This window comes from Prionailurus viverrinus, chromosome B2, assembly GCF_022837055.1.
Source record: "Prionailurus viverrinus isolate Anna chromosome B2, UM_Priviv_1.0, whole genome shotgun sequence".
Classification (NCBI taxonomy): Eukaryota; Metazoa; Chordata; class Mammalia; order Carnivora; family Felidae; genus Prionailurus; species Prionailurus viverrinus.
Window position 1 is genome coordinate 132,356,928 of NC_062565.1, and position 26,483 is coordinate 132,383,410.

General features: G+C 36.6%; 1 protein-coding gene and 1 pseudogene across 2 annotated transcripts in view; one reads left to right on the forward strand and one right to left on the reverse strand.

The window, feature by feature from the left end:
* Nucleotides 1-26,483, forward strand: part of GRM1 (glutamate metabotropic receptor 1) — a 429,826-nt gene that overhangs the window by 219,178 nt on the left and 184,165 nt on the right. The gene's annotated exons all lie outside the window — the stretch shown is intronic.
* On the reverse strand, nt 24,650-25,047 carry LOC125165574 (fatty acid-binding protein 5-like; annotated as a pseudogene).

The window sequence follows — 26,483 nt, forward strand, 5'->3', positions numbered from 1 at the left end:
TCTCTTCTATTTTTTGAAAGATATTGTCACAGGGCATAAAATTCTGGATTGATTAATTTTTCTTGTCTTTTGACACTTAAATATTGTCATTCCATTATCTTATACTGTGCATAATTTATAATGAGAAATCTTTTTTATTTAAAAAAAATTTTGTAATGTTTATTTACTTTCGAGAGAAAGAGACAGTGCAAGCAGGGGAGGGGCAGGGAGAGGGAGACACAGAGTCCAAAGCAGGCTCTTGGCCCTGAGCTGTTAGCACAGAGCCTGACGCTGGGATTGAATCCATGAACTGTGAGATCATGACCTGAGCCAAAGTCAGATGCTAAACTGACCAAGCCACCCAGGTGTCCCTATAATGAGAAATCTTCTTAATTTTTATCTTTGTTCCTTTGTGTGTAATCTCTGTTTATCACTGGTTTTCAGAAGTTTGAGCATGAGATGTCTAGAGATTTGTGTATGTGTTTTGTGTTTATCTCAGTTGTTATTCTATGAGATTCTTGGATTTGTGGTTCAGCATCTATCACTAATTTTGGAAAATTCTCTGGAGTTATATCTTCAAATTTCATTTGTTTCTTTCTCTTCTTCTGGGATTCCAATTACATGTATGTTAAGTCATTGGATATTTTTTCACAGAAAAATTATTTTTCCACTTATATTTCAGTTCGGTTAATTTTTTCCTCTATCTTCGATTTCACTTGCAATTTCATTTCAAGTTTCAGTCTACTGATAAGCTCATTAAAGACATTTTTACCCTGCTCATTTTGTTTTTTTATTTTTAGTATTTCCATTTAATTTTTTTTCCTTAGTTTTCATTCCTTTGTTGAAATGATCTACCTGGTCATGTATATGGTCCACTTTTTCCACTAGGGCACTTTACATACTAATCAGAAGTACATTAGTTTACCTATTTGATTGTTCTAACATATGAGTCATTTTATATCTGATTTTGTTGATTTTTTTTTATTGCTTCCTTGTATGCCTCATAATATTTTTTTTGTTATTGCAAACTGGAGGTTCTGTGCAGGAAGTAGAAATTGAAGTAAACAGTGTTCTTGCCTGGAAATGGGCATGCCTTTGTTTTGTTTTGTTTTGCTTTTGCTTTTGCTTTTGCTAGGCCTGTATTATGATGAGTGGTTAGTCTTGTTAGGAGTTGGACAAGGGATAAGCTTTAAGTTCTTGTAATGCAGCATTCTCCAATGGAAACAGAATATAAAACACATATTTAATTAAACATTTTTCAGCAGTCTTATTTTAAAAAATAAAAATAAAAGTGAGTTTAATTTAATAATATATTTAACTTAAACCCAACATATCCAAAATAAGATCAACATGTAGTTCTAGATACATTTAAGTGCTCAATAGTTGTATGTGGTTTGTGGCAATAATATTAGATAATAAAACTTGAGTATTTACTGGGTCCCTGGTGACTCAGTTGGTTAAGTGTCCAACTTTGGCTCAGGTCATGATCTCATGGTTTGTGAGTTTAAGCCCTGCATCAGGCTCTCTGCTGTCAGTGCAGAGCCTGCTTCAGATCTTCTGTCCCCCCACCCTCTTCTCTCTGTGCTTCTCTCCCACTTGCGTGTTCTGTCTTTCTCAAAAATAAATAAACATTAACAAAAAAACTTGAGTATTTCCTGTGTGTAGATTGGAAGTTGGTTTTCAGAGAGTTTTTCTTAATGTCTTTTCCAGCCTTACCTTTAGGTTTTCTGTGAATGCCTATACCTTCAAGAAGTTCTCTCTCTCTATTCTTGACCTTCCCCTAGTATTTGTATACTGCTGTTACTTTATTAATTTAGTACCTGATAGTAGGCACTGGGAGTACATTGTCTGTTGTTCTGGTTCAGCATTATTCTTAGGCAGTATTTTGTTCCTGTATCTCAGGGGGTAGGGCTTTCTCAGTTATTCTCTTCTCTTCTATTAAATGATCTGGACCCAGGGTGTATTTCTGCTCTTCCCCCCCAGGGTTAAAGAATATTATTTGTTTTCTTCTTCTAAATACTCTGGGTTGTTATCTGTGTCTTAGGTGTGATGGTGTTTTCTACATTCTTCCAGAGACTTAAGGTTTTCTTCCATAGAAAGAATAAGGAAGTAGGATATAGGTAGGGCTTTTGCCCTTTCTTCAGGGCTGCTGTTACTCTCCCCCAGGCCCTGTACTACAACAGTGACTTTCTCAAGACGCTGGTCCTGCCCCCAAACCATTATGGTAGTGAGGTTTGTGAAGAGTCTGACAGTTAATGCCGTTGACTGGTGGTTTTGGTTCCTGAGAGCCATATGCTATCACACTAGTTCACATTCTATCTTATTTAATAATTTTTAAAAGTTTATTTATTTATTTTAAGAGAGAGAAAGAGAGTATGTGGGGAGGGCAGAGAGAGAGAGGGAGAGAGAGAGGGAATCCAAGCAGGCTCTGCACTATCAGCTCGGAGCTTGATGTGAAGCTTGAACTCATGGAACCGTGAAATCGTGACCTGAGCTGAAATCAAGAGCCAGATGTTCAACTGACTGAGCCACCGTGGCAATGACAGGTCATATTCTACCTTTAGGAAGCTGGTAAATTTTAGTAGAATTATCCTTACTGGCTTGTGAACATTGAGTATCCAGCATTTGCCTCAAGGCAGTTTGTCCTTGGAAACATTTATTTTTTTTCTTAGATTTTGCTTGCTTTGTGACTCTGTTATCTTATAGATTAAAGACACATTGTGATTTTGCAGATTTTTCTATTTTTTTTAATGTAAGAAGGAAAGTGACAGCTTTCTGCATCCCAAGTAGAACTGGAGTTCCTGATGCTTATTTTTGATAAATGTAACCTATTCCTATGGAATCTCTAATGCCCCTCATTGGAAGTTACTGATATTCAGAGAGTAAGGTCTAGATCCTATAAAACTCTTTAAGTCATGTTTGATTATGCTTCAGTTCATATTAAGAAACAGTATTATTTAGGGGCACCTGGGTGGCTCAGTTGGTTAAGTGTCTGACATCGGCTCAGGTCATGATCTCACAGTTCATGAGTTCGAGCCCCATGTCAGGCTCTGTGCTGACAGCCAAGAACCTGGAGCCTGCTTTGGATTCTGTGTTTCCCTCTCTGCCCTTCCTCCTCTCATGCTCTGTGTCTCTGTCTCTCAAAAATAAATAAACATTAAAAAAAAAAAGAAAGAATATATTTTAGTTTGCTTTTCAAATGTAAAGTATAATAACTTAAATATCCTTGTTGGTACTGCACTCCCCCTTCCAGATAGGCTGATATCTCAAATAAAGGGAAGACTTCCCCCTCTTTCCACTTCCTGGCATGTAGGAATCAATGACACAGACATTTCTTTGTGAACGGAATAATGGGGTTTGATTGGTGTCATCGTGAACAAGCAAATGAGACTGGGCAGTGGCAATCTCTATGTCCTCTCAAGAATGTGAAGTCGTGCACTATGATAGGGTGATATACAATCGGATATCCAGGGTTGGTGCATTTACATTATTTTACAAGGGAGTGAGCTCAGACCACATACTAAAGGCTTATGTAGCCAATTATGATGGACACTAAACATATGTTCAAAAAACATTCAGAATAAATTGTTTCTAATCTGACACTTTTACCTCCAGGTATGGATTGTTGCAATGACCTCAGGTTACAAATCATAGCTACTAACTAATGGACACCATGAGCCTATGGCTTTATTGACACCCACCATCCCACCATTTTGTGAGTGTTTCATGTTGGTTTTTTTTTTTTTTTTTTTTTTTTTTTTTTGCTAGAGCTTGCTGTGACAAGTTAGAGCCCATCTGTCTGCTCAGTAACAAGCAAAATGACAAACATAATATAGGAAACATTGTTCAGATATCCAATATTGTTTTCTACCATTTGGTTTTACTAATATGCTAACATTCAGAACTGATAAATAAATGAAAGATGGGGAAGACCTTGAAATTGAGATCATCTTTATTAGAACTGCAAGATGACAGCAATATTTTTAAATGGTCATTTGTTCACTATCACATTTGTTATGCATTTTATATTTAAGTCACTACCTCTCCAAAAGGTTCTTATGCTGTGAAATAAATTAGCTGTCATAATTTAAACCAGTAGGAAGCAAAGGAGCTCCCTCCGTCTTTGGAGCTGGATTTTTACAGGAAGATGTGGACATGTGGTATGACTGATATTTTGTTTCCTGATCTAAGAATTTTTTCAAAGGATGAAAAAAATCCAGCCTTCACTATACACTTTTTTTCTAATGTAGTTACCGAGATATTATGGTAGAAAAATTTGTCTATAATTAGATGTTGGTTTGTGTACATTTTATATTCTGAATTATCACTATTAGGAGCTGGAAATTTTTTCCTTATGACTACCCATTGCTTTTATGTGGTGATACAGCCGTGCTTGGGAGATGCTCTGTGTTTTTTGTTTTAAGGTAAAGTCAATTGGAAAGATTTAGGAATTTGATGAAACTACTTAATCAGAGGAAATATGCATTTGACACATTTTGTGATCCTTCCCCAGCATACATCCTTGTCTGCCCTAACTTTTTAGAAAATACCTTGTATGTAGGTAGGGAGTTAAGCATAAACAATATGCGCACTAAATGCATGTTGGATTCATGAAACCAGGTCAGCTGACTGTGGGATACTCTCCTAATGATGGTAGGTGACGAGATTCTCCCTCAACCTTCTTACCTTTCTAAAAACTGCCTAACATTGACTCTAAAGCATGCATGAGCTAACATATTGTGCAGTTCTTACACCAAGACTTATAAATACCCACCATTATTGCTGTTATTAATATTCTTTTGTTTTAAAGAGAAAAGTACCAGCTCCTCTCATTTCAGAGCAAATAACACAACTGTAAAAGCTGTTGCCAAGCAACCTACATTCACAGCTCAGATGGGCTGAATTGTTTATATTCATATGTGGATAAAATTGACCCACTCCTTCTTTAAAAAAGACGTATATGAAGTCTTTGAGATATTTCTACTAAGCTTTTAGGGTGTGGGTCATGGCATTATTGTTCTGTAGGAGGTTCCAAAGCTGACACATTGAATGTATATAGCTCTTTTACTACTCTTGCCAATTTACCGTATAGGTATCTGGTTTGGGGTCTGTTTCCTCATTAGAATGTGAGTTTCTGGAGGACAAGGATTGTGTTCTCATCACATATAAAAGGATCCTATACATAGCCAGCATTCCATAAGTGTGCGATAGATGTGTTAAAAATGATCTTATACAAGTGTTTATGCTATAGACACTTTCTACAATTTTTTTTGCTAGAATTTAGAAGGAAGAAACTCTTAGATTAAAAAATCCAGCAATACTAAATTATTATAAGCCACTACTGAAGCAATAAGTTAAACAATACTAGAATTATGGGGTGTCTGGGTGGCTCAGTCAGTTAAACGTCTGATTCTTGGTTTCAGCTCAGGTCATAGATCTCATAGGTTCATGAATTTGGGCCCCACATTCGGCTCCACACTGTCAACATGGAACCTGCTTGGGATTTTCTCCCTCTCTCTCTCTCTCTCTCTCTGCCCCTCCCCCACTCACATGCCCTCTCTCCTACTCTCTCTCTTTCAAAATAAGTAAACTTAAAAAATAAATATAATTTAAAAAAATACCAGAATTATAACATTTTAGAAGAAACTTTATGGGACAATTATTCCAGTGGTCTCAAACTTAGTTCTTATTTGAAGCACACAGAAGCTTATAAATTTAATTGGTCTAGGATGAAGGCTTGAATTGGGGTATTTTTTTAAAGTTCCCCAGTTGATTCAACTATAGGACTGAGAACCACTAATATAGTCTAATAGTCTCATTTTATGGTGGGAAAAATAGCCCCAGAAGAGTGAGAAGTGTGAGGTTATAAGAGCACAAGCTCTGGAATCACCTACCAAGTATCTGCCAATGTCCGATTTTAGCCATTAGTTCATCACTGTAAAATAGAGATAATAATATAGACTTGTGGGACCTTTGGGGACATTGAATGCGGTGACATGTATCATGCAGGTAGAGCCATGACTGGTGAGGGCCAGGCAAAAACCAACCCTTCCCTTAACAATTTTATGAGTTGCAAACCTAAAGGGGAGAGAACCTTGATCCACTGATTTCCAGAGGCTTAAGTACCATGGAAAGCAGCACAGGATGTTTAGCTCTGATGTTTATACTGGAAAGGAGCAAACATTAATATATCTGTCAAGATCCCTGCAGGGAACACGTGAAACAACTAGAAGGATAAATGAAGAGAATTTAATGAAGAGACTTCTTTCAAAGACGTGGCAAAGTTAAGAGAACTACTAAGGTACCATGAAGCAAGACAGGGCCTGCCAAATCATGAGGTCAGAGTGGTTACTGGAATCTGGTACGACCTGTGGCTACAAGAAATAGGCTGCCAGGAAGAAGCTGCACTACAGTTAAAGGTACAAGAGCTAGTAACCAAACTACAGCCTGGCAGGAAGAGAGCCAGGAGTGAATCTCTCTCTCTCTTCCTCTCCTCTGCTACCGTCTGCTTTTCTGTTGGCAATCACACTGGCTAAGACAGAGGACAAGGAAGCCCAACTGATGGAATATATAAAGGTCAATCTCCTAGTGCTCAGAGGAGGGCAAAAAAAAAAAAAATGGAGAAGGCTCTGAAAGGGCAACACTATGCTGGGTACTTTATGTGCATGATGTCTTTAAAGCTGTGTTGCTTTGGGGCTAATCCAATAGAACATAAATTGTCTGAAATTACTGACATTCCCTGTGGCACAGCTTTCAATGCCAGGAATTCACATATATCCCTACTAACTTTGTCCTGAAATAAACTTTCCCAGGCAGTAAAACCTGAACTTCACAGCTGAATGTGGGTCCACTATAAAGGAGTCACGGCTTCCACTCTGGCAAATGGCTGTTTTGTTGGAGTAGATTCAGCAGAGAAATCAGCATGCAAAGCCTGCTAGCCAGGGACACAGAATAACCAAAATCCACTCCTGCCTCAGCAGCTGCCTGCTTTTCCTGAGCCGTCTGTTCACCTCTTTGTCTTTTAATTTATCCACAAAGAAATGAGAAGAACACCTGCTTCTCATTACAAGATTGAGATGTTTTGAGGGAAAGGAGGATCATTCTTATGGAAGAAAGATGCTAGCTACTTAAATACAGTTGAGGCAGGAGCCATTCTATTGGCATTAATTTCAATCAACAAACAGAACACATATGAGGTACCTGACATTTTATTTCTTTTAATAAACCTATTTTTGAGAATCACCTGGAGATTCAGAGGAAAATAAGCAGCCTCTGCCTTTGAGGAGTTCACGGTCTTGTGGGAGGAATCAGAAATGAAACCTTTCTTAAAATGGAATTAATATGAGATTAGAGAAAGGTTTTGGTACCCTTTTAAAATTGGCTCTTGTATGTATTAATTATTACCTATCTATATACTTATTATACCTATCTATCTATATTATACCTATATATCTATATACTAATTATACCTATCTATATACTTATTTATCTATCTATTTAAATTTTGTTTATAAGCAGTGATCTATATAAACTCTTTCAGCACTTCAAATGCATCAAATCCTGACCAGGAGTACTACTTGGCTCCTCTCCTACCTGACAATGCCTTCCCTTAGATTCTCAGAGTTCTCCAACCATTTACACGCATACCTGGGTTCTTTCTGCAACCCATGCTGATTCCCCATTGGCTGGTAGCCTTGTTTTGAATAATTTATCCTAACTCAGTTTGTCATTTTTTAATGGTAAATTTCTCTATATTAGCCCTACTCCATATCTTCCTCTCCATCACCACCTGGCAGGGGAGAAAGTTTATTCAGGGATTTTATAAAATACCTATTTGGGGGACCTACAGACAGTAAACATTCTGTTGCTTTTTTCTCTTTTTTTAATGCTGGAGGTTGTGACTTGTTCAGTAACTGGGATGTCAATACCAAGAGCCAGGGAAATCTTAGGCTTATGAAACAATTCGTGGTCAGATTTATGACAGTTTAAGGTAAGAAGTATCTCATAACAATATTGAGGGAGAATGAGGACCTCATAGTTGACATCACTATGAGCCAGAGGTGAAAAGGGGTAGCATTTCTAGGAATAGCTTGAGCAAAGTTTCAGGGTCAAATATGAATCCTGGTAGGTACTCAGCTCTGTGCCTATGATCTCTCCATGGCAGTATGCTTCCTTGTTTTATAATATCACATTGGTGAAGGAGGATGAGATAGAGGTCAGGGATCCTTGAGAACCAGAAATAAGGGCTATGGGAAAGATCTGGTTGACATTAGACAGCAATTTTTAGAAGAACATTTTTTGAAGTGATCATAGCTTGGTTCCAAAGATTCTCAAGCAGTTAAGCGTATTTAAATTTTCTTTACTTTGCAAGTTTTTTTTTTTATTTAAGTATTCAGCCACTATAAAGTCAGTTGCATAAAATTTCTGTGCTCTGTCCAAACCCTCTTGACTCTGGTGATTATTTTACTCTATTAATTGCCTGATAAGTAGTAGAGATAATGAAGAGGATGAGTGATGGCCAGCCCTGCTGTGTCTTCTTCTCTCTTGCAACACCTTGTTATAATGGCTCTATGTCTGAAGGCTTAATAATATTGTCTCTTTCCCAACTCCACTCTTTCAGAAAGAATTTACAGCACACTAAATATGAGAGACCCTGAAATGATGCAATCTGAGGTACAGGAATTGCTTAATTCAGAGAAAAGAAATTTGGGGCGGGGGGCGACTAACATTCTTTACCAATGGAAAATGCATATGATATGCTTATCATGCTCAGTCCTGAGAAGGTCACCTGACCTTCAGACATAGAACCAGAGGTAATCCAGTGGCAGTGGCAGTAAACCTTTAGCAACAATCTAGATCTTTCTTAATGTAGGAGATTTCATTAAAAGGCATATTGAATGCCAGAAATGGATTTATATTAATGGAATTGTTACCTTAATTAGCACTATGAGTGTTAGTAAAGGGCCTTCATTGATGAAATAAAATGTATTCAAGATATGGATCAGCTAAAACATTTTAGAGGTACTCTAAATAGGGGAAAAGAATCTAGTAATGGCTATGGTCTGTCTGTATCCTCAAGAAAGTTTCCAGACTCAATTCCTAAGTGGTACTCTGTCCAGCCATTGGTTTAGGATAATTTTTCTTTCCTAATGGAAGCCACAGGTAAAACTGAATCCTATCTCTGGAATGTTCCTATGTCTGCCTTGAGTAATCCTGTCAGGCCAGGTATAATTAGAGCACCTAAAGTAAGGCAGAAAACTGAAGAATCTTTTGCCTTAAATAGTGTAACACATAAACTATATTGCACCTTCTTCCTAATAAACATTTATTCAATAAATATCTATGTGTTTGGCAGAAGTAGCTAAACTTTAAGTACCTCATATATTTAAAGGCTGCTGTTATAAGTCAAAAGAACTGGAGAGGTCTTAGATCAGCTGGCGACAGTTAACCTTCCTTATATTTCAATTACATTATTGGCTATGCAGATTTTTAGGAATTCAGACCAGTGCTGATAGCTTTTTAAATATATATTTACTCTAAGTTCTAATCAACCAGCATGATAGTAAGACGTGGATCAAGCTCCTCCCTAGGTTAGAGATAGCTTATTTTTATTCCCTACAAATCCTTATTGGTTCTGGTTAATGAGTTCTCATTTGTTTATTAATTTTGGGAAATAGGAGCAGAACCATCAGTGTAGCCATGCATATATTCACTAATCATTCTTCTGTGCTGTAGCCATACCTTTGGATATGTATCACCTATCACTGATACTTTAGAGCAGCTCTAATAATTGCAAATTTGATGACTGTGCCTGTTTTGCAACTTCTATCCCCAACTTGATTTGTTTTTTCTTAATTGATAGCTGCTGCCTTTCTTATGAATTATTAATAGTAAGAGTGGTTTTGTTGTTTGGTAAAATGAGAAATTATTCTTTTGTTCTTAAGGTTAATTGTGGTTCCTTGTGTCTCATTCATGCTTTAACATTTCATAATGGGTAAAAGTAAACAAACCATTGAAATCATAAAAATAATTGTGTGGGAAGATAGTTTTAAAAAAAGATCACAAATTCGCTTGTGTTTAAGGGCATAAGTGGTAATATAAATGTGCAAGAGGTAGGTATGAGGAAAAGAGGAACTGTGGCCCCATCAAAAAACATTTGTGATTCTTTTCTTTCTGAGCTATTCAAATAAAACTGACCTCTGGGTCCAGTGGATTGTACCAAGAAAAACATTGGAAATAAAATTTATGCTTACTAAAATTCAATGTTTTTATAAATAAATACCTTGAAGAAATTGATATTCTTTACTATTTAAAAATATTTGTTTTAGTTACTGTAAATAATAGTATTATTATTACCAAAAATGATGTAAAGATAGAAATAGTGGTTTCTAAGTCCAGAGAATATGACCAGACTTTATGCACACTGAGATAATTATAGCAATATAATTATTGCAATATCATAGAGAGTGGTTAACTATTCAAAACCTCCATCTTTCTGTCACTAATGTATAGTGAGTGCATTCGTTTTTCCAAAATGCCTATATTTCAAAGCCTCAAGATTAATGTTCATATGACAATTAGTCATTATGGTTAAAAGTAAAATATAACTGAAAAACCTATAATAACAAAATGTTTTTCTAATAGCTACAAGCCAAATGTATAAATCCTACAATATGGAACCTTTTTCTCCAACTGTCTGATATTTATGGTTTTAGTGCCTTCAAAAGATGTGACTTGTGAATATTTATCTTAGCGATATAACGAGATGTAGTGTCCAGCTCACTGAATTGTGTTTTGCAAGCCCTGTTTTCATAGCTCAACTTTCCTCAACCTCCCAAAGTTCCTCCTGTTAAAAACAGTATCTGATGTTAACTTTTAATTTTAAACAAGGATGAATTATCTTTACAATTTTTAAATTCTACAAATATTAGAGTCAACAACAAGAATAAATGAACAGGACAGTCTCTTTTCTCTTTGTGCTTGGAATCTTATTCCATAAAATCCCAGGAAGAAATTCTCAGTTATTAGGAAATATACTTGATCATTGGTATATGGACCAATTTGCTTTTAACAAGTCTGTGACATATGGGTTTGTACCTGCTGCTCAGGCGATTGTGCCAGAGTAGTTTGCTCTAGCTGAGAGCAATAGCTTTGATGACAGATTCTTTGGCTTGGAAAGGCAGTAGAATTCCTAGATCAGGCTTCCATGGAGGGGCAAGGCTCAACAGGGGGCTCACCATCCAGGTGAAAAAGATGACTCTCTGAAATAGCTTTGGAAAGTGGAGCTGATAATCTGCGGGAGTGAGTCTATGGATGTACTCCTCAGTAAAGAGGAGATCAAAGGAGGAACTGAACAAAGGATTACGTATTGTTTATTAATAGCTATACCTAGAATACATTCCACAGATTGGTCCGTTTGCCATGTTATGTCATAGTTACATATGTTTTACATCTTTTATTTCTTGACCAATGCAACATCAAAAATGCCAGAGCCATATTTTTTTTCATTTTGTACACTCAATATATGAAACATAATAGGTATTTCATATATGTTGTACTTTGATTAAACTGGACATATTAATAAAGAAAGACTCATTTGGATACAAGTTGCAGAAACCTATTTGAACTAGCTTGGGTGAAAAAACAGAATTTGTAATAAGGGGAAGACCACATCTAGGTATCAGCAAAGTAGTTAGTACCAGGCATATAAATGTCAACAGGATGTTTTCTCATCACCACCCCTCTGCAAAATACTTCCTTCTTGCTCTGTGGATCAGCTTCCTCTTCTCTTATAGCTCACATGATAGAATAAATGGCTGTAAATAAGCACCCACATTTACATAATATAGGATCCTTCCAGTAAGAAGAGATATCTTAGCCCCAATTCTGAATTCTCCAAGAAGACAGGCTATTTGTTGTGGCTTTGGATCAAGTGTCCATTTATAACTGGCAAGGGTCTTAGGGCCACATGCCTGCCTATAACCCAGTGATATAGCTGCATGGATGGGGGAAGCAGGTTTTAGGAAAAGGTAAATGAAATAATTCTAAAAGTAGCTATCCCACTACTTTGGAAGAATCAATGTTAAAGCAGCTTAAGAAATACACACATATGTGTTTATATGATATTATATTATATTATATAAATTTTATCTCCTATACATATTATATAATGCTATGTACTATATGTAATATATAACCAGTTATAACATATATTATATTATATATAATACATAATATTATATATATATATATATATATATATAAAATAAAATCAACCTACTTTTTACATACTAATCTTGCTCTTAACAAAGCTGTACAAAAATGAAAAGAGCCATATGAGATGTTTCCCTAAGAATCTTTTGTTGTATGCTGGGTCTTAAAAATTGGGGAGGAAGCAGATTCCCTGTTCTGGTAAAGCACTAGGGCTCCAGAAAAGAGCTTGTTGCTCAATAAAGGCTTCCTTCTTTGCTCCCTTCCTCCCTCTCTCCCTTCCCTTTTCCCCCTGCTTATTATAGGGTAACCCATAGTAGTGTGGCTGTTTCCATTTCTAAAAGGCCCTGTTGGTGAAAGAACTTAGGGCTCATGAATGAAGAGTTGCAAAGATATGAGAAAAGCTATATACATGATTGCCATGATAGGTAATTTTGATTGGTGATAAATATAATAAAGGCAGGCATATAAAAGATTCAGTGTATTATTTAAGTTGTTTTAGATATTGAAGACTCTATATGCACATTTGCTATACTACACAGGTGTTTTGGTATCATCCAGAGTTTTCTACATATTTTCTACATATTTAACATTATGGTTGAGCTCTAATATTGTTCTAGGCACTATTCTAAGCATTTCACTTACTAACCCATTTAATTGACATAATAGCTTGTAGGGTAGGTTGTTAGCCTCTTTTAACGGAGAAGGAAACTGAGCCATAGAGAGGTAAAAAAACTTGACCAACATCATACAGCATGTGCTGCAGCCAGGACTGAACCCACTTGGTTCCAGAGTTCACCTTAGTGTGCATTCCATGTAAATTTTGCCTACCTTTTCTGTGCAGGTACTGTGGCATGACAAGTTATATAGCTGATAAAGTTAAGAAACATATTACTGGAAATATTTCAATAAGTGAGAACTCTGAAGTTATTATACAAAGGTGAGGAAAAGCATACCATAATTCCTGTGCTTTTTTTGGCTCTAAGGTGACAGATGGGACTATTTTAGCAAGACAAATGTCTTAAAGAACTTCAGGGTTTTTAACATTTTACTTTTCAGGTTCATTTGATTAGTTTTCAGGCATAAAAACAAGATCACTGGAAGGATAGATGATAAGTTTAAGTAGCAACTATAGTAGTCATCTATCTCTTTCCAAATAAGAGTATTTACATAATTAGAGAATTGCCTACATTGAAACTCTAAAAATATGTTGCGCAACTTCCTTCCTTTACCTTCTCATAATTGGGCAACTTAAATATCAACTCCACATCACCAGCCTTCTTTCTCCAACTCTAAATCTCCACCAGGAAAATAATTTGCAAGTTAGTTTCCCAATAGTCTTTGCATAGTGCCTTTCTAATCACAAAATCCTTTTATGTTTGTCCTTGCATTAATTTTATGTTTAGATCTGACTGGCATGTTCACAAATGGACAGCCCTAGAGAAAGTAGATCGTATACTATTCTACTTTGAATTATTTGTGACCTAATATTCAAATATTAGAAGTGAAGGACAGACTTGCTGTATATATCTGGCAGGTCTTAGCCAGTAACTACCTTAGGCCAAAAGCAGCAGATGCTCTGTTTTCACAGTTGTTTGTGAGTGTCACATGAAAGTAAAGATACCTTGTCTGTCTAATCTGGTCTCCGCATTTGATTGGGGCATTTGGATGAGAGCAGAATTTGTACAGAGTGAACTTATAAATCAACTCAGATCATATCTCTTATCTATTTTGATACTTCCCATGGCTTCCCATCCCCTTCATAGCTCATGCCCAATCCTCCATGGCCTGGTCTCTGATTGTATCTTTTAACCCTGATCCCAGTCACTCTTTCTTGATTTTGCCAGCACATTCCTACATGGGCACCTTTGCATTTATAGTTCCCTCTGCCTAAAATGCTCCTTAGACATTTCCAAGGCTCATACCTTCCCCTCCTTTATGTCCTTCCTCAAATGCATCTCATGTGAAACTTTTCCTAACTACCCTGATGGAAATGTCACCCCCTCTAATACTTCTTTCTTTTTTCCTCCAAGAAGTTGTATCTATCTTACTTTTGATATATTTTAAAACCTTTTCTTATTGATTGTTTTGCCTTGTGAAGTTAGATTTTTTTGTCTGTTTTACTCACTTGTATATCCTCAGAGTATAGAATATTGCCTCGGTGAAATATTTGTTGAATAAATGAACAAGAACAGACTATAAATACAAAAAAAAAAGAGATAATAAAGGAGAGTGTGATTAACTCTTTAATGGTGTTAATAATTGGGAAGACTTCCTGGGCGGGGAGTGGGGTGGGGTAGGGGTGGTGGGTAACATCAAAACTGGGTTTTTAAGGACTGATAAGAATTTTCCAGGAGGGCAAATTTGAAAAAGTTCATTCCACACAGTTAAAACATTATACCATGTGTAATGGTACAGATATAAAACCATATAATGTGCTTGAAAAACCTCAAGCTTTAAAATATTGATGAATATTAATATGTATTAAAATAAGGATACTATAAGTTATTCTTTAAATAATGGAAATCCCATTAAAAGTTTCAAGCATGAATGACAGGGAATCGTGCTTTGCTCTGCAGCAATGGAAAGCATGGATTTGAAGAAATTGAAGCCTGACTTAGGAATACAAGTGAAAAGCCTTAGCAATAACGCAGGCTAACAAAGATAAGAGACTGTATTACAGGTTGTATGTAACAAAAAGGAGGAGTGGTAACAAAAATAATTAACAGGAATAAATGATTGAGTGTGTGTGTTGAGGGGGTGGAGATTTAGACAGATGGAGAGAACTTACGACGTTGATGAAGAATGCTGTTGTTCAGCTGAATTACCCAGTCTGTCTTTTGTCTGTTGACACTGATGCATTTCCTAGGATAATTCCTGAGCTGTTCAACTTCATTTGATAGATCTTGGGAATTTCAGAACTCTGGTTTATTGCTAATGGGATGCAACTAATAGGATAAAAGACCTTTCTTTCTTAAAATCAATGGAAATATCAGCAAAACAGGCGAAGCTATATTTTCTCAACATGCATAATCTTAAAACTTTCTGTAAGAGCTCCAGACTGCTGAACTTTGTCTTGAAGTTAATAGAAAACTATTGATTTTGATTCACTCAAAATCAGAACTATTTTCTGACAAATCATCCGCATAAAATTATTCTGCATATGAAATATATCACTATTTGTTATTGCCAGCTCAGTGTGCATTATTTACTACAACGAGGATAAACTTTAAGTCACAGTGACCTGGTCTGAATTCCATACCTGCAAGATGACCTTTGGCAAAATTACCACGAATCTTACCTTTCTCATTGGTAAAATAAAAATAATACCTATATCACAGAATAGTTTTGAGGTTTAAATGAAACAACACACAGGTATAAGTGTAGGATCCTTCAGTTAAAGTAACAACAATTGATGCCAGCTAATGAGCAAAAAGGATTTATCAGAAAGAAGTCAGGACTTAAAATATTGACAAGAAGCTAGAGAAGAAGCAGAAGTAGGCACAAACTAAGTTAGCAGGAACCACAGAAATGGTCTCCTAACCTAAACGGGGTGGTATGGATGTCACCACTAGAAGGGATGTGTGCCAACTATTTGTGTAGTCTTCATCCTTTGTGACCTGCTTGAGACTCTAAGTTTCAGGAAAGAGTGTCCTGTTAGCTGATTTGACTTCTCTCAGCTTCCATGCTAGGGAGCTGATTTAGGAATTTCTCCTCCTTCTCCCTCCTCTTCCTCCTCCCCCTCCCCTTCCCTCTCCCTCCTCCTCCTCCCCTTCTTCTTCTTCTTCTTCTTCTTCTTCTTCTTCTTCTTCTCCTAAACATTTCTATCTCAAGACTTCAAAAGAAAATTAGGATGCTTGGAAAAGTAGAAGGTATTCTCACTAGCCAAAAACATTAAGCTGATGACTTCAGAGCTGTTTTGCCCATAATCCATAGCAAAATAACACATTTGATATCATGACCTGGGCTTCACAGATGGATATGTATGTGTGTGGTTATGTGTAACTGAGACAAAAGTTTCTCTAAACCAAATTTTTCTTGGCATATGTGTAGTACTCTGTTTCATTTTATTTTATTCTATTTCACTTTTTAAAGACTGGTTCATGGGCCGTCAAGTTGATTTCATGACTTATGAATGAGTTTCAATGCACAGGCTGAAACCATTTTATTACACTGTATATAATATCAGCAAATTTTAGGCATTCTGTAAATGTCAAATTCTCTCATACCACTTTCCCCCCTTTATTCTGCCTCCCACTTTTCCATCAAATAAAATTGCATACAGTGCTTGAATGATCAAAACACCTGAAGTCTCCTTCATTTTGTTGACCTAAAGACACAGTGTTAAACATATTTTCCTAAACAATGGAGTTGTTTTAAAAAATCGTGAAGTTGGTGGTGCCTGGGTGGCTCAGTCAATTGAATGTTTGACTCTTGATTTTGGCTCAGGTCATGAACTTACGGTTCATGGGATTGAGCCCTGCATGGGGCTCTGTGCTGACAGCATGGAGCCTGCTTGGGATTCTCTCTCTCCCTCTCTCTGCCCCTCCCCCCCCCATACTATCTCTGTCTCTCTCAAAATAAATGAACTTTTAAAAAAATCAGGAATGAAAGACATATGGAATATAAAGAAAAACAGTATTGAAGAAGAAGTAGTAAAATGAAGAGAATAAGGTGTGATTTAAGCCTCAGCAAAACTAGGATTTCCTTTTTGAAATAGAATGGAATAATTTTCTATTCCACACATATGGCATCTGTTGCTGCTTTCTGGTATAAGACTTTGAAGATTAAGCACACCTTTTCTCGGTTTTCCTTGTATTGAAAGAGCTATTTGGCCTTTTTTCAGTACAAATACATTTTGATGTAAAATAATGGGTTCAATGGTTTGGGGGGGTGGTTAGTGGCTCAAATGAATAAAATAATTGGCTCAATGCTTTATTTCGTTTGTATGTATGTGTGGTCAGTCAGCTGCCAAAGCATTAGACTTACAAAGGGTTTGGCCAAAAGGACTTGAATCCATTTATATGCTTCAGACACAAGAAAGTTATAGGTTTACAGTGTTACGAGTTACTTTTTGGTCACTGTGTATTATTTCAACCATGTCAAAAGAGCCTTTTTTCCCCAACTGACTGGATCAACAACACATCTATACTAGCATGCCTCAGCTGGGCGTCACTTCCCAGCAATCTTTTGTCTATTTTTTATTGGTTCACTATTCCATTTCCAAGGAGAACTGTGGCAATTCCCCCGGATTGAAGCCTTAGTGCTCAATCTATGTCAAATCCTGAGTGATTTCTCTAATTTGTGTTTGAGGTGTATCTAGTTGAGACTCCTCGATTTCTCTGTCTTCAAATAACAACGTGTCTCTTCACCAAAAGAAGTCCCTGATTTTAAGGTATATTGTTTCTCAATCTCTTTTCTTCTTGCCTCTTCTGGAACATAAGCCCCTAAGTTTGTTCCTTCTCATCTGTATCTTCAAATTGTCCTTCTCCACTGGAAGTGTCTTCTCTTTTTATATTCTCCGATACCCTAACAAACTGCCCAAACATCTTTGTTCCACATTCCAATTTTCATAAGCTTTCATACTGTAACTCTCCTTTACTTCAAATTGACATATTTCTTGAAAATGTATTCCTGTTGCTTCGACTTCTTCATATTTATTCTTTCTTGTATCTCTAATCAAGCTTTCACCCACAAGTCTACTGCAACTGTTCTGAGTCTTCAGAACAAGACTATCCAGGAGGTGTTTTGTTTAAGTTGGTTTCCCTCACAAAGCCCTCTTGTAGTTTCTTGAATCCTTCCCAGGTTCCTTGTTCATAAGCTCTTCCTTGAAGAGTATGTATTTTCCAGAACCATGTCTTCACATCTCTTGGCATAGAAGTTGGGGAGAAAACTGTGGAACCATATTGCATTAGGTTCAATTTGGGGTCTGTCACTATAAGCTATGCCACCTGGCCCAATTTGCTCACTTTTTTCAAACCTGTAAATGAAAATAATAACAGTACCTATATCCTAGAGTTTCTTGAATATTAAATGTAAACTGTTTAGGGAGGGGTTTTTTTTTGCTGGTAATAAATGTTAGCTATCATTCCCACCACCAAGAAAATAGAAGCCCTTTTATTGGGGATGTGGGAATACTTTGCCAATTTCCCATAAAGAGAGCTCCTCCATAATACCTCTATAGACTTTTGTCTGGCTTTTCAGTTTTCTTCCCCCAGTGTATTAGGGGAAAGGGTCCAAGCATTTAATTTAATCCCCTCCATCTTCTTTCCTCTTTTACACCCAAAATTTTGTAGGGCAGTCTGCAGTGGCTAAGTCTATCATATGCTAGGGTTCCATATGAGGAACTCTGTCATTGCTGCACCTCTAAGCCATGACCTTCAATACATTTTGTACCCATCCACCATCTCCTTTATCAATTTCGGTTGATCCAGAGCTTGGCCAGAGAAAAGAGAATACCAACTCATTGGGTGCCTTCAAACCTCAACACGTATTTTTTTTTTTTTTGTCTATTACATTTGATTCTAAATTCCAGCCTTTCTCTGCTGTAATTTATTCTACATATTACTGCCTATAATTTTCCTAATAAGAAGTTCTTATGGTGTCTTTTATTTTACAACAAATACAGTTGCTCTCCATTATTTATAAAATTGTGTGTGGATTTCATTGAAACTTTTATGGTCCTCTACAGCATGGTTTGATTCTCCCACTGGTGCTTTTCTGTTACTTAATGCTCCAGATGAACTAGACGTTTCCCTAAATAGCACATAAGTTTTCTGCCTCTGTGCCTTGGCTTATGCTATTTCTTCGATTGAGAATAGCACCTGATTTTTTTTTTTTACTTTTTGAAATTCTGGTTATATTCTGAGACCATCCTAGTGTCATCTTTTCGGTAAAGACTTTCTTGATCCCCCAATCTGATATAATTTATGCCTTCTTCTGTATGTATTTTTAAATTCTCTTATGGCACATTCTCCTAATTTTATTTATTTTTTTTTTAATTTTTTTTTTTCAATGTTTATTTATTTTTGGGACAGAGAGAGACAGAGCACGAATGGGGGAGGGGCAGAGAGAGAGGGAGACACAGAATCGGAAACAGGCTCCAGGCTCTGAGCCATCAGCCCAGAGCCCGACGCGGGGCTCGAACTCACGGACCGCGAGATCGTGACCTGGCTGAAGTCGGACGCTTAACCGACTGCGCCACCCAGGCGCCCCAGATTCTCCTAATTTTAAATTTACAATGAGACTATTTTATTTTCCCTTGTACAATAAGACCACAACCTGTTTAAGAGAAGGAGCTACAGCCTCTCCTTTTTTAAACTCATTAGTTTCTATTGAGCATTAAGCATGAGACCCTATAGTTATTAAGTGCTCAGTAAATACGTTGTTATTTAATTGAAATTATTATATAATACAGGGTACCCATTAGACACATTTTCTAACTATCTATTCTTTTTGGCTTTTTAAAATGTTTATTTATTTTGAGAAAAAGAGAGAAAGAGAGCAAATTGGTGAGAGGCAGAGAGAAAGGGAGAGAGAGAATCCCAAGCAGGCTCTGCACTGTCAGCATAGAGCCTGATGTGGGGCTCCACCTCATAACCTTGAGATCATGACCTGAGCTGATATCAAGAGTTAGACGCTTAACCAACTGAGCCACCTGTTCTTTCTTTAAAGTAGTCCCCCTTGCCCCAAGAAGATAACTGTGATTTTAGCTGCAGTAACAAGCCATTTCTTGTGTCCAAAGGACACAGTGATTACAGTTGTCAGAGTAATTTTCTTGAAGTTTTCATATAGAAAATGTTGATCAAAGCCTTAAAACTTACAGTGGCAAAAGATGGCATTGGAACAGTAGTTTGATGACAGGTAGTTATCATGGCAGCAATGAGATTCATGCAAAATTTTCATTGAAAATGAGTCCCTTGGCATTCAAAGAAAGCCCTGGGCTGCTTATTTCCATAAAATACTGTTCATGCAACTATATGCAGAAGATTTTGAGTTAGGCATACTAGGTATTCTAAACCTAATTTAGAAAGACTGTAATATCAAATATTTGCAGTCTGTTATACTTGAGAAGCTTTTTATGATACTTTGCTTTCTCCATCATAAACGTACTGTTTCTGTTCTCTGTCTCTCTTTCCCTTATCTCAGTTCTCTTCTTCCCCTTTGTTTCTAAATCCTTTAAAAAATACCCTGCCCTCTTTTCTTCCTACATATTTTATTTTATTCTTGACTTATCTACTTGTAGGTTTGTTCCACCAAAATGTTCTACCACAATGACTTCAGAGAAGTCACTGGAACCAAAAAGCTTATAAGTAGATCTTACTACATGCAAGGCAGGAATAAAATCCATGAGAGAAGGGGTCATACCTCCCATAATTGGTATTATAGTCCAACATCACATTCTGCATTGAAGTAGTAAATATAGTTGCTGAATGAATAAATTAACAATAATTCTAATACATGATAGAGACTTCCATCATGTCTAGGAAAATGAAAGCTTCTTGCCCTGGCTGTACTGAGAACTGATGAAGGTTCTTTTGTCCAAGCTCTCACCAACTGTCTCCCCAGAAAACTGTGCTGATCTCATTACATGGGCATGCTCATGATTAAATGTTAGTGCTTCTAGAGAGCTCTTTCCCTCCCATCTCTTTTCTTTGCTCATTCCTATTTAACTCATCCATCAGACTCTAGTTTAGATAGTTTCTTTCCATACAACTCAAATATAGTATAAGTGTCTGATCTTAGAAAACACTGAATTTTTCCAATCACCATGCTTATCATACTGTTTTAACATTGTTATTTGACTTGTCTATTTCTCCATGTATTGTTATTTGCATTTGATCAGGGACCTGTATGCCTTGTTCACAGCTGTATTTTCAATATCTAAATATTCTACTTGGCAACAGTCAGGGTAGAGACACTGAGTGAAAGCCATTAAATGAAATATTTAAATAGGATCTCTGGTTTAACCTGGTTAGTCATCTGAACTCTTCTGAAGAACTAATGAAAACCCAGGGCACCCGACAAAGTCAACATCACTGGAAGTCTGGTTTGAATGAGGGAGTCAGGAAGGATTGATCAACAGGTGACACACCATGGGATCATGGAAGAAGTGAAGCACAATGTCTAGGAATTAAACTAGAATAAAATTCCAAGGGACAGTTTGACTAAAACATCCATCTGGAGGGGATGGGCAGGAGCAATGTAAGGAAGAGTACAACGTAAGTTACAATGTAAGGAAGTACAATGTAAAGAGGACTAAACTAGAGACACAATGGCATTAAAAATGAGTAGGAAAGGAGAGTGGGCTGAAGAGCCTGAAGTCCTTGAAACATAACCAAAGAATTTTTTATACAGCTTCTGACCTAGAGCACAGAAATAAGGGAACTGTTTAAGCATTCTGGTCCAGTTTGGATAGATGTTGCTATTCTCTATTTCCCATAAAATGCCCTTTAACATGGAGAAAAAAAAGAACATAATAATTTCCCAACTAAATTTGACTTTAAAACTATTGTTGGTCTTGGATAAACTTAACATTTTGGGCTGAATTGAGAACTAATTGGTAATTAATAGATACTTTCTCACTTAGAATAGACCAAGCTCAAATACTCTAAATGAAAGTAGGGAGACATTTTATTTGTATTCTCTGCTCTCTGGAAAAGAGGCCCTGGCTCAAGACCAACCAAAACATTGGGCAGGTATCTTCTGCAAGTGTCTTTTGAGGTGGTCATAGAACTTATCCCCCATGTCCATTTGACAGCATACTACGTCATAGGAAACATCAGAGCAGAAATGTTGATAGTGGTACATGGCATCCCAATAAGTGTATTTCCATCAGGTAAATGTTGCTCCTCTCTGGACCCTTTTAATGTTGTCCTATTTTGTTTTCTTAATGTGCAATAGTAATATCTGAAGTAATCTTATTTATGTAGATAAGTATTGTCTGCTTCTGGTACTAACATGTAAGCTCTGTGAAAAGAAGGACATAGTTCACCGCTGCATTTTCTAGCACCTAGGACATTACCTGTAAGTATTTGTTGAATGACAAATTAAGGAAAATGGAGGGAGTTTGAAGTACTTGTGTCTTCAGTACATGTTGTGGAGTATACTCTATCTCTTCAAGCCAACGGAGAACCAGAGAGAGGTCATAAGAGAAAAGCTTCTCCTAATTCAACAGAACTATGCTTGAGAATCTGCATGCTGGTTCACATTCTGGCTGCATGCTTGATGAGACACTCTTAGCAATCCATGGGGCCAACCCATACATCTTGTCCATTAGCAAAACTGAGCCTGGATAGAGTTCTTATTTTTGAAAATAGCACCTAATTAGAAAATAAGTTTAGGAAATTTCTTGACATCTTTGATAGAATAAACAAGACATAGTCTTCATGAAACAAGGGGTAAACAGCCAAAAGATGAGAATATGAGGCAGACAGAAGATTGGGTAAGGAAGGCATAAAAAAACAACAGCAAAAGTAGATTAAAATCTGCGCTAAAGAATTAAAATTGGCTTTGTGGATAATAAAATGATGATACAGAGGCAGATGCTAAAGCTGAGACTATTTAACATGTCCTGAGCACTGATGTATTTCAGGCCATGTGCTAAGCCCTATACATATGCCATTGGCTACCCCACCTCTCTAAGCATGGCTGCACACTAGGATCAACTAAAGAAAAATTTTATATGTCAGTGCTTTACAGCATACAAAGATTCTGATTTAATTGGTCTAGAACAGGACTTAGGCAGTTCCACATCATTGTACAACTCCAGCAATCACTACCAACAGAGAATAGAATGTCTCATGAACTGTGCGGTGTCATAGCTCTAAGCTTACCCGACTTTATTATTATTACTGTTACTATTACATTTCATGAGTGATTTAAATAAAAATCCAGTATTGAAAACTATCAGCATGTGCGATTCCATTTAATCTCATTTTGGGGGATAGCCTTGAGATGGTCTCCCAAGATACAGAGAGAAAAGCAAATAAATAAAAGTGATGAGAAAGGAGACTATAGAAATGGGAAATAACCAGAAAAAAAATGCAAACAGAATTACAGGCACTCTCATAGCACAGGCCAAGGCCATTAAAATAGAAGTAATTCTTTACAACATAATTGTAAAAAGTCTTCAGTCACAAAGAAGGACTCATTGAAAGGGCATGCCATACTTCAGATAAAATTTATAAAAAAGAGGCATTTAGACACATCCTTGCAATGTTTATGAACTTCAAAAGTATAAAATATTCTTATGAATCCATAAGCAAGGATCAGAAAACAAAACAGAAACAAAAAAAGAAAACTGGCCACAAAGGTGTGAACTTGGGTTAGTTTCAGATTTTTACGATGGGAGATAATTTTGAAATGTCCATAGAATTTTGTGGAAGATAGTATGTTATCTGTGACCAACCAAGATGTTGCTCTCATGTGAAAGCAAGAGAAAAACATTTTCATTTAAGATCTTAAGAACCCACTGAAAAATTACACAAATATATTCTCCATCTGACTAGATTTAATAGCCATTAAATTTTTATCTCATAGCATAAGCCAGATGCATTTTAGATAGATTAAATGATATGTGTGTCTATATTTATAATTTACATTATATATATTATATTAACAGTACACTGAAAGATAATATAGATAAATATTTCAAAGTAATGGCAAGAATCAAAAAGGAACGTATTTAAATTTTTTTTTCAACGTTTATTTATTTTTGGGACAGAGAGAGACAGAGCATGAACAGGGGAGGGGCAGAGAGAGAGGGAGACACAGAATTGGAAACAGGCTCCAGGCTCTGAGCCATCAGCCCAGAGCCCGACGCGGGGCTCGAACTCACGGACCGCGAGATCGTGACCTGGCTGAAGTCGGACGCTTAACCGACTGCGCCACCCAGGCGCCCCAGGAATGTATTTATAAAATTGGCTCTTTAAACATCTTTTGCCTACAGGAATCAAGACAGACCAAATTTTATTTTTTATTTTTTATTTTTTATTTTTTTTATTTTTTTTATTTTTTTTAGTTTTTTAATTTTTTTTTTTCAACGTTTATTTATTTTTGGGACAGAGAGAGACAGAGCATGAATGGGGGAGGGGCAGAGAGAGAGGGAGACACAGAACCCGAAACAGGCTCCAGGCTCTGAGCCATCAGCCCAGAGCCCGACGCGGGGCTCGAACTCACGGACCGCGAGATCGTGACCTGGCTGAAGTCGGACGCTTAACCGACTGCGCCACCCAGGCGCCCCTATTTTTTATTTTATTTTTAACACAAACACATTTATTTGCTAACCAAAGGGATGATCATAATTAAATCAACACTTTGAAATAGTTGCATGTAAACTGTTGATGATAAAGGCAATTGAACACAGTAATGAAAAATAAAAGCAGTATGGGGATTTCCTCATTGAACTGAGCTTGTTCATCCTCCCAGATAATTCCTGTCCAAAATGATGATGGAATTTTTACCCTACTTTTTCATAGACATAAGTACAGGTGACATTGTTCATGGCACCTTCCGTTACTAATTTCCCATCTTCTAGTTTTCTTGTTAATGTGCTTTCCTTCCATCACATTCCTGATGTTGAACCAATGCATTGTTAGTGTAGTTGCAGACAGTCTGTTTTTCTGCTATCAGCTGTAGTTTCTTCAAACTTGTAGGTTACAGGAAAACTGTTGTTTTCAAAGTGTTCTCAGTTTTTATGATGAGGATTTTGCCATCAGAAGAGATGATATAGTCTGGTTGGCCACTGCACCCACTTTTCACAGAGCCATCTCCATTCCTACTTCCTTCATGTTATTTGTCAAAGCCTTTGCTCTCCATTAAGCTCTATCTTCCTACCATTTGCTAAATGGTGGCCATGGTGGGCATGGGAAGGACGATTGACCAACAAACTAGGAATATATTCTCAACATATATAATAGACTGTATGTGTATACATACATATGTATAAACATCTATGTATATGAGTATATACATACACTGTAGTGATGTAACAAATATGAAATATATGGGAAAATGACATAAACGGATAATTACCCAAAATATATTAATTTAATGTATATTTTTTGAGTGAATGTGTAAGCAAAAAGTTTTATTCACTTTTCCCCCCCAGATTTAGTGAGATATAACTAGACATATATCACTATATAAGTTTGAGGTGTACAATGGGTTGATTTGACACATTAATATATGTGAAATGATTACAACAGTAGGGTTAGGTAACACCTGTATCACCTCACATAATTACCATTTCTTTCTTTCAAGTATTTAATACAGTATTATTAAGTATAATCACTATGCCATATGTTAGAGTCCCCAAACTTACTCATCTTGTAACTGAACGTTTGTACCCTTAACCAACATGTTTTCTGCACACCCGGGCCCCACTATTCTACTTTATGTTTCTAGGAGTTTGACTTTTTTTATATTCCACATTTAAGTGTGATCATACGGCATTTGTCTTTGTCTAGCTTATTTTACTTAGCATAATGCCCTCACGGTCCATCAATGCTTTTGCAAATATATTTCCTTCGCTTTTATGGCTGAATAATATTCCCTTCTGTATATATATACCACATCTTCTTTATTCACCCATTGCTGGATATTTAGGTTGTTTTTACATCTTGGCTATTGTGAGTAATGCTGCAATGAACATGAGAGCAAAGACAACTATTTGAGATACTGATTTGACTTCCTTTCGATATATACATAGAAGTAGGATTGCTTAATCATATGGTAGTTCTATCTTTAATTTTTCTGAGGAAACTTCATTCTGTTTTACGTTGTGGCTGTACCAGTTTACATTCCCACAGTGTACAAGGGTTCCCTTTTCTCCACTATTGCTAATACTTGCTGTTTCTTTTCTTTTTGATAACAGCCATTCTAAACAGGTGTGAGGTGATATCCCACTGTGGTTTTGATATGCATTTCCCTGATGATTAGTGATGTTGAAAATTTTTTTCATGTACCCAACGGACATTTGTATGTCTTTGGAAAAACTGATTATTTGGCTTCTCTGCCCATTGTTTAATTGGACTGTTTGGGTTTTTTGCTCTTGACTTATATGAGTTCTTTATATATTTTGAATATTAACCCCTATCACATACATGATTTCCAAATATTTTTTCCTATTTCATATGTTGCCTTTTCGTTTGGTGATTGTTTCTTTTGCTGTGCAGAGGCTTTTAGTTTGATGTAGTTCAACTTGTCAGTTTTTGCTTTTGTTTCATGTACTTTTGGTATTGTATCCAAAAATCATCACCAAGACTGAGAGAGCAATGGACCTCTTTAAAAAA